The sequence below is a fragment of the Elaeis guineensis genome, chromosome 10 (assembly GCF_000442705.2).
Source record: "Elaeis guineensis isolate ETL-2024a chromosome 10, EG11, whole genome shotgun sequence".
Classification (NCBI taxonomy): Eukaryota; Viridiplantae; Streptophyta; class Magnoliopsida; order Arecales; family Arecaceae; genus Elaeis; species Elaeis guineensis.
The window spans coordinates 61025997-61033886 of record NC_026002.2 but is presented as its reverse complement, the minus strand read 5'-3'; the positions used below and the strand labels follow the sequence as shown (position 1 = coordinate 61033886).

The window sequence follows — 7890 nt, the reverse complement described above, 5'->3', positions numbered from 1 at the left end:
GTAGTGAGTAGAGTTATTTTTGGTGCTATCAACAACTACGCATCAAATTTTGACGCCGTTGCCGGGGATCTTGGCATGGTTGAATTAAAAAAAAAAAGCCACTGACATTTCATAATACTTAACTAAAATAGCGTAACCTCAAATATAAAAATTTCTAACTTGATTGGATATCTTGTTTCTTTGCATCTCATATCCATAATTAATCTTAAGGGCAATAACCCATTAATCAGATAAAGTGGAGATTTGATCACCCTTCCTTGGCCCATAAATCACTCTCTTGCATTTGCATAACCTAGACCTTAATCTAAAATTAATTAGACGTTGACCCCTAAGGATTTCGAGCTTATTAGGACAAGTGACCCTGAGAGTTGAATCGGGTTAGATTTGGTCAGCTAGCTAGTGTCTAGGCAAGTGGTTTGTGGGATGACTGGGCCCAAAGGAAGGTGGTTTTTAATTGGTTCCGTTCGCTGACCTGACCAATTTAATTGGTGTCTATGGAAAGCAACGGGGGGGACTCCCACCAACCTTACACTTACCTGGTCAGTTGGTTGGTCAAGCTCTGACTTGGAGAGCTTGAAGGCTAACTACAGTTAGGAGCTGTCTAGAACTAGGGTAACTTTAGGATAGAGAGTCCACTGCGTGTTAACTTGATTGTAATTAAAATCTAACCACAACTAATTCTTCTATTAGTTTTAGGACTTCTTAGGATCTCTTCTTTAGAACTCTTTTCTCTCTTCTCTTCTCCTCTTAATAATAAAAAAAAATCCTTAACCGACTAGGATAGTCCTACATAGACCTTTTAACTTGCATGTTAGGTCGACGATCACTAAAACCCAACTTGCTACCATTAGATGAAGAATTAGAAAAGACTCTCATGACTATCCGAGTTAGAAATATGGCTGCACCTGGTGAGGCTAATCCTCCACACTCATTGAGAGAATACTTCACTCCATCCTCGTATACCTACTCTCCATGCATTCAAGCACCTCCAGTAGAAGCTACCCAATATGAGATTAAGTCTAGCATTATTCAAATGTTGCCATCATTCTATGGACTTAGTAACGAGGACCTATACAAACACTTGGATGAATTTTTTGAAATTTGTACCACAGTAAAAATCCAAAACTTCTCAGATGATGCTCTTAGGTTGAAACTGTTATCTTTCTCACTTAAGGACAAAGCCAAACATTGGTTAAACTCCTTAGACTCTATAACCATTTCAACTTGGGATCAGCTTTAGAGAGAATTTCTAAAAAAGTACTTTCCAATCGAAAAAATAAATCAAATTAGAAAAGCTATCACCAGTTTTTCTCAATTGAAGGGTAAACTTTTTCATGAGACATGGGAAAGGTTAAGCGACCTCATTCGTAAATGTCCACACCATGCTGTCCCTAAATGGCAACTTTGTCAGTGTTTTTATGATGGTCTATCAGAGAAATACTGACAAATAGTTGATGCATCATGTGGTGGGACATTCATGCTAAAGAGTGAGGATGAAGCTTGGTAGCTCTTTGAAACACTCAATGAAAATTTTCTACATCATATGTCTGCCACTTCTAGAGAACAACCCATGCTTCAACAAAAAAGAAGTGGAATTTATCAGATTGGAAACGTCATGGATATCCACAGTAAGGTAGATGAACTGTCCCAAAAATTAGACCGTCTTCTAAATATTGGACAATCCCCGATTCCACCTAACCCAATCCAAGAAGTTTGTGCATTGTGTGCAAGTCCAAACCATTTTGTTAGTGAATGCCCAGCCACACCTCAATTTCCTAAGTTTGTGCACGAGCAGGTTCAGCAAGCTCAAGTCCAACAAGCTCGCAGACCAGGAAACGATCCTTATTCGAACACTTATAACCCCGGCTAGAGAAACCATCTAAATTTTTCTTGGAGACCACAACCAATGGTTGACCCTGCCGCACCTCAACCTCAATATCAGGACCGAACATATAGGCATGGACCATACCATCAATTTCAAAATGCTCCTCAACCGTTTACTACTGGTCATAGCTCAATTTTTGAGGAAAAAGTTCTGAAAGCACTAGAATGATTAGAAGTCAACACTCAAATCCTTAACTCCCACACACAATCCATTGCTAAGCTAGAGACCCAAATAGGTCAACTAGCGACTACATTCAGTAGGAGGGAAGGAGGAAAATTACCTAGCCAACCCGAGAGCAACCCAAGAGGGCAATTTGTGATTGAGAGTTCTAATACCCAGAAGTTTTTTCTGAACATGCTAAATCAATCATGACTCTGAGAAGTGGGAAGGTCATTGAACACACTAGTAAAACCAATGAGACCGACCCTAAACCTCTAACCGAATCTAAATCACCCAAGAACAAGGAGGACCTTAAAATAGAGAATGAACCAACTGCACCAGAATCATCTTACTTGCCTAAAGCCCCATTTTTGGATGCCCTGAAAGCCCCTATTCCTGCAGATAAGAAGGGAGGAAGACTCGACGAGATGTTGGAATTGTTTAAGCAAGTCCAAATTAATCTTCTCCTTCTTGATGCAATCAAACAGGTCCCTGCTTATGCCAAATTTTTGAAGGATTTGTGCACCCAAAAATGTAAATCTAGATCACAAATTCCAAAGAAAGTATGCCTCACTGAACAGGCTTGTTCTGTCTTCCAGCATGCCACTCCTCCAAAGCTTAAGGACCCAGGAGCCCCCATCATTTCCTGTGTTATAGGAGATTATCACATTGAAAAAGCTCTTCTGGACTTAGGGGCAAGTGTGAATCTTTTACCTAGTTCGGTGTTTGAACTTTTTGGATTCGGAGAACTGAAACCCACATCAGTCATACTACAATTAGCTGACCGATCAATTAAGGAACCACGTGGTGAGGATGTCTTGGTTAAGGTAGATGAGTTTTACTTTCCAGTTGATTTTTTGATTCTCGACATGGAACTAAGTGGTAACCCAAGATAAATTCCCATCATCTTAGGATGACCCTTCCTAGCTACGGCAAATGCATGCATTAATTGTAGGACAGGAGTCATGGACGTATCGTTTGGGAATAAGAAACTGAGACTGAATGTGTTTGGTGCTTCCCAAGGACCATCAATGGATAGTTGCTTCGAAGTAGATACACTAGAAGACATTATAGAAGATGCAACACCCACAATTCTAGCACCAGACCCCTTAGATACTTGCTTGGCTCACTTTGGAGTGTATGACTTTGAGGGATATATGAAAGAAGTTAACACCTTGTTGGATACACCACACGATAAAACCACTCCTCCATGGACAATCAAGTATGAGCCATTGCCCACCTTTTGTTGGTTTTATTGCATATGACGTCTGGCTGAAGACGTTAAACTTAGCACTTTTTGGGAGGCAACCCAAATTTCTTTTATTTTGTTTTAACTGATCTTCATTTTTTTTAAATAAATGACCGCTCTGTATGGAAGAGTCTGTCAATAAACTTGATGTTTGGCTGAAGATGTAAAACTTAGTGCTTGTTGGGAGGCAACCAAATGATTTCATATTTTTTTTTTACTTTATTGCAGCTACAGAAATTTAGAACAAGAGCATATTAATCAATGAAGCTATCTTCAACTTTTGAAGCAAAATTATCCCAGGTGCACTCTCTCCTTTTATTTTTTTTGCTTTCCTACTCTATTGAGGACAATGTAGATTAAGTTGGGGGGAAGGAAATAGAAATTAATCAAATCCTCGAGTATGGTCAGAAATAATTAGTTTTGTGTATCCAAATTTTATTTTGATTAAGAGTCAATTAGGCATCCTAATAAATGAATGATTAACGGTCAAGATAATTTTAGAGATATTGAGGAATAAATTATTAAGAAAACCCAATGAATGGTAGGGTTTAGACTAGACCAAATTTTAGGAGTGATTCTACAACCCTCTTCTTACTGATCTCAATAAAGAATCTGCTTCATGAGAGAGTGGGTGGAAAGGTCAAGGTATGCAAAAATTCTCCTTAAAATATGCTTTTTATTAAAAAAAATATATATTGGTTTTCTACTGCGTAACCGGGCCCCTTCGCCTAAGTAAGTGTTGTGGTTCGCGTAAAAAGGTGGACAATGTTAAAAAAAAAAAAGTGGATAATAAGGGGACTAAATTACAAGAAGATAATAAACCCCTCTCACATTAAGTTAGAGGATTTAAAGAGTAAAGTGGGGAGTTAGTGAAAGAAAAGCTCTTGAAATTTTTTTAGTTAATACTCAGCCACTAATTGGGTCAAATTGATAATCCAATGAAGTATCTCTTTAATGGTCTGACCAGGTAGCATCTACCTTTTGGGATGCCTAACCTAACCTTTTATTCAAGACCGAGTCAGTACACAATGCTGATATATCTATTTTACTCGAAGATTTGCAAAATTCAAGTTGGAGGGTGTGATAAATACTTAATTTAAGTCATTTAAAGTAAAAAATTATATTTAATTTATTTTATTTATTAAGAATTTGATGCTTCTTTTTATGTTTTACAAGAAAAGTGATCGCTAATACAAAGAGTCCAATTCGTTGATCAAAAAGACTCAAGTTTGAAGAAAATTAGACTTAAAATAAAATTAAAATAAAAGAAAGATGCATACGGTATTATAGAAAATGAAGATACTATGCAAGGAATCTAAAAAGGATATTGGCATCATTTTAAAGAAACAAAAGTTTCTTTTTGGTAATCAAAAAGAAACAAAAGCTTCCTGGGCGCGCGAGTGGGCGCGGGCACAGGCGTGGGCGCGCGAGTAGGCGCGGGCACAGGTGCGGCATCGCGAGCGGGTGTGCGCAGACGCAGCATCGCAGGGGCGCGGGTGCGGGCATGCGGGTACGGGCACATGGCAGGCGGACGCGAACAGATGAACAGATTCTCATTAAAGAAAAAAAAATTATTAATATTTGAAAATATTTTAAGAGGAAAGATTTGTATTTTCTTTATCTGTTTGTGATCTTTTAGTCCTTAGTATTTTTTTTAGTCCCACATCGGAAAACCATGTAAAACTCCTCCCTCCTAACACCTATAAAAAGGCTTTTGTACTCCCATTGGAAGAGGAGCCCAGAAATTCTTCTAGAACCTTGCATAGAGGAATAGAAAGGGACTACTTCATGAGCAGCTAGGCTAGCAGTCTCGGAAGTGGAGAAAAAATTTTGTAACGACACAGAGATGGTTTATTGTTCTAAACTTTCTTGTATTTCTTTATATGCAATAAAGATTATGCTTTTTATTTAAATCATCAAGAGTTCTTTATTTGCTCTCTTTCATATACTTTTATTTATGCTTTCCTGTTAGATTAATATTAGGAACAACTTTTACTTTTCGAAGATGCACCGTGATCTACGGGTACAGGGCGTGTCGAGGAAAGAAAAGTTGTTTACCTAGTACTTTCTGGAGACACGTCGTGATCTACAGGTACGGGATGTATCGAGAAAAGATAGGTATTTTTTCTAAGGTTAATCGCATCTAAAAAAGATATACAACTCTGCTAGTGCAAAATTAATTCAAAACTCCCGAGCTCTTTATTTTCTAATTACATCAATTTTAAGATAATTTATTTTCTAAATCAAAATAATGCTTCTTTCTTTTATTTTGTAATCTCAACTTAGCCCAAGGTCCCTGAGGATACGATCTCGACTCATCCTACCTATGTAGTGAGTAGAGTTATTTTTGGTGCTATCAACGACTATGCATCAGACTCTCTACTTGCACCATAAAGCTCGAGGTTACCTCTTTTCAGATCTTTGATATTTTGTAGTTGCAGTAACGAACTACAAAAGTGCGATCCACTGGTGGTATTCAATATCCAAATATCAGAGTCTGAATCACTCAATAAAAATAGGTCTATATCATATATACACCTTTTGGTGTTACACTTGCACCCTACTTCAATCTTACAAGATTATTCTTGCAATTATACTCTCAATTTTCAAATTTGCCATAAATAATATCCATACAAACATCATTACCTTCTCATTATTACTGACCAATCTAGGGTCAGAAATATCCAGAATATCAGAATTTTTTTCTGATATAAACCTAATTTGTAAGTTCTTCAACCAATCCACATAGTTGTATCGGTTAATATAGTTTTATTTATTATATCATGGGATGAAAATAAAGAAGCCATAATGTAGACTTAAATCTACATAAAATAATAGTATAAGCAGAGCACTCATGTTTGACATGCATAACTAGATGAGGACTTTTAAAACTAGTTATGTCTCTCACTATTTTATTAGATACCATAGCCCTCTCCTATGGTAAACGAGATATATTTTATATTTATCTTAGTGAAATTGAGAACCTAATTTCTCATAATGATCTTGTGTTAACACAACAAACCCTTATGAGTTCATAGGTAGGAAACTCTTTCCAATTACATCTCATGCAATTCTCAATATTTTATCTTGGCCTCTAAAATATTATTAGCCTTGTGTTAACACAACAAGCTATAATATTTTAGATAAGTAAGATCCTTCATTTCAATACAGTCAAAATCGAATATAGTTGCCCTTGTGTTAGCACAACAAAGCAGTATATCCAAAATTACCGTAAACATCTTTTATGCACCAGGATTATGTTATATCAATCCTTATGACAAGCCTTATGGTAACACAACAAACTAGCCATAGTTCATGATGTAACATTAACCTAGCATGAAGGAAGGCCCTTAGTAGTGTTTAAAATACTAAGCTACCTTCATTCAAGATTCGAACTAATCTAATTGGCCAGGAAAGTATTGAGATTGGTGGGGGTTCTCCATTGCTTTTCTTAGACACCAATAAAATTGGCCAGATCAGCAACGGAACCAATTAAATAACCACCGCACTTGAAAACACTCCTTAGCCATCAATTAATTAATCGATTCAAGAAAATAGGTCAGCTTCTGGTTCACAACACTATGACTTAATATGATTTTTATGAGGGCTTTAATGGTCTCAACACATCCTAATTCAATCTATCACAAGAATGCACTATAATAGTTGTATCTTAATAATCATAACAACTAATTATGGTATCTTATCATATCTCTAAGATATGAAAGCAGAATCATACAATATGATTATAACTAAACATCTCAAGCATATCATATATGCATTAAGTTCTAATAACATGAATGAATATAAAATACTCTTTTCACGGTTCTTCTTCTTGGAACATCACAATGGCACCCCTACATGCCATAAGAGTACCCTATTGAATAGGAAGAGAGGATCTCTGAACCCTACTTGCTCTTATGACCGGACAGTCTGGTGATGAACTCCAATTAGAGTACTAAGCTACTAAAAAAAATTTACACATACATCATGCAATTTATATTTAAAACATATCTCTAAGACATGATAGGGTTTGGATGTTCAATCGGGTTCAACCCTTGACCCGACTTGAACCAAACCAAAAACTCATGCTTGATCACAATTAAGATAATAATTTAATATTTGATTACATAAATCAAGATAGGCTCTGATACCACTGTTGGGTTCTGGTGGCACAGCGGAAGAGTTAGGTGTTTAAAATTTTTATTCAAAACATCCAATGCACCGGAAGCCCTAATGCCCAGAAACTCTTGGCTATAATAATCAAAGCATAATAAATATAAATTAGGATAAGAAGAATACCTATAGCGCTAATCTCAATTTCTAAAAGGCATCCAAGTTTCCATCCTCTAATAGTGATCCACACAAAAATTGAACCAAAGACAGTGCTCCTTCTTTACCTTACTCAAGAGTTCTAGGCCCTAGAACTTGACTAGCCTCGTATCGATCAAGTTTCTTCAAGAACCTAACCTCACCCTCTTAGAAGCTCCTCTGAACTTTTGATTCTCTTTCTTTAGGACCCTTACAACTCTTGTTAGGATCAGATAAGGCTTTGTCTTAAATTCTAAAGCCTTGTCTTAAATCCCAAAGCCTTGTCCTA

General features: G+C 36.7%; 1 non-coding gene across 1 annotated transcript; it reads right to left on the bottom strand.

Annotated features, from left to right (window-relative positions):
* Positions 1–1283: 1283 nt before the first annotated feature.
* On the bottom strand, positions 1284–1389 carry LOC140852295 (small nucleolar RNA R71). The gene has a single exon (XR_012135197.1). It is a non-coding gene; the product is annotated as a small nucleolar RNA R71 (small nucleolar RNA).
* Positions 1390–7890: the final 6501 nt, after the last annotated feature.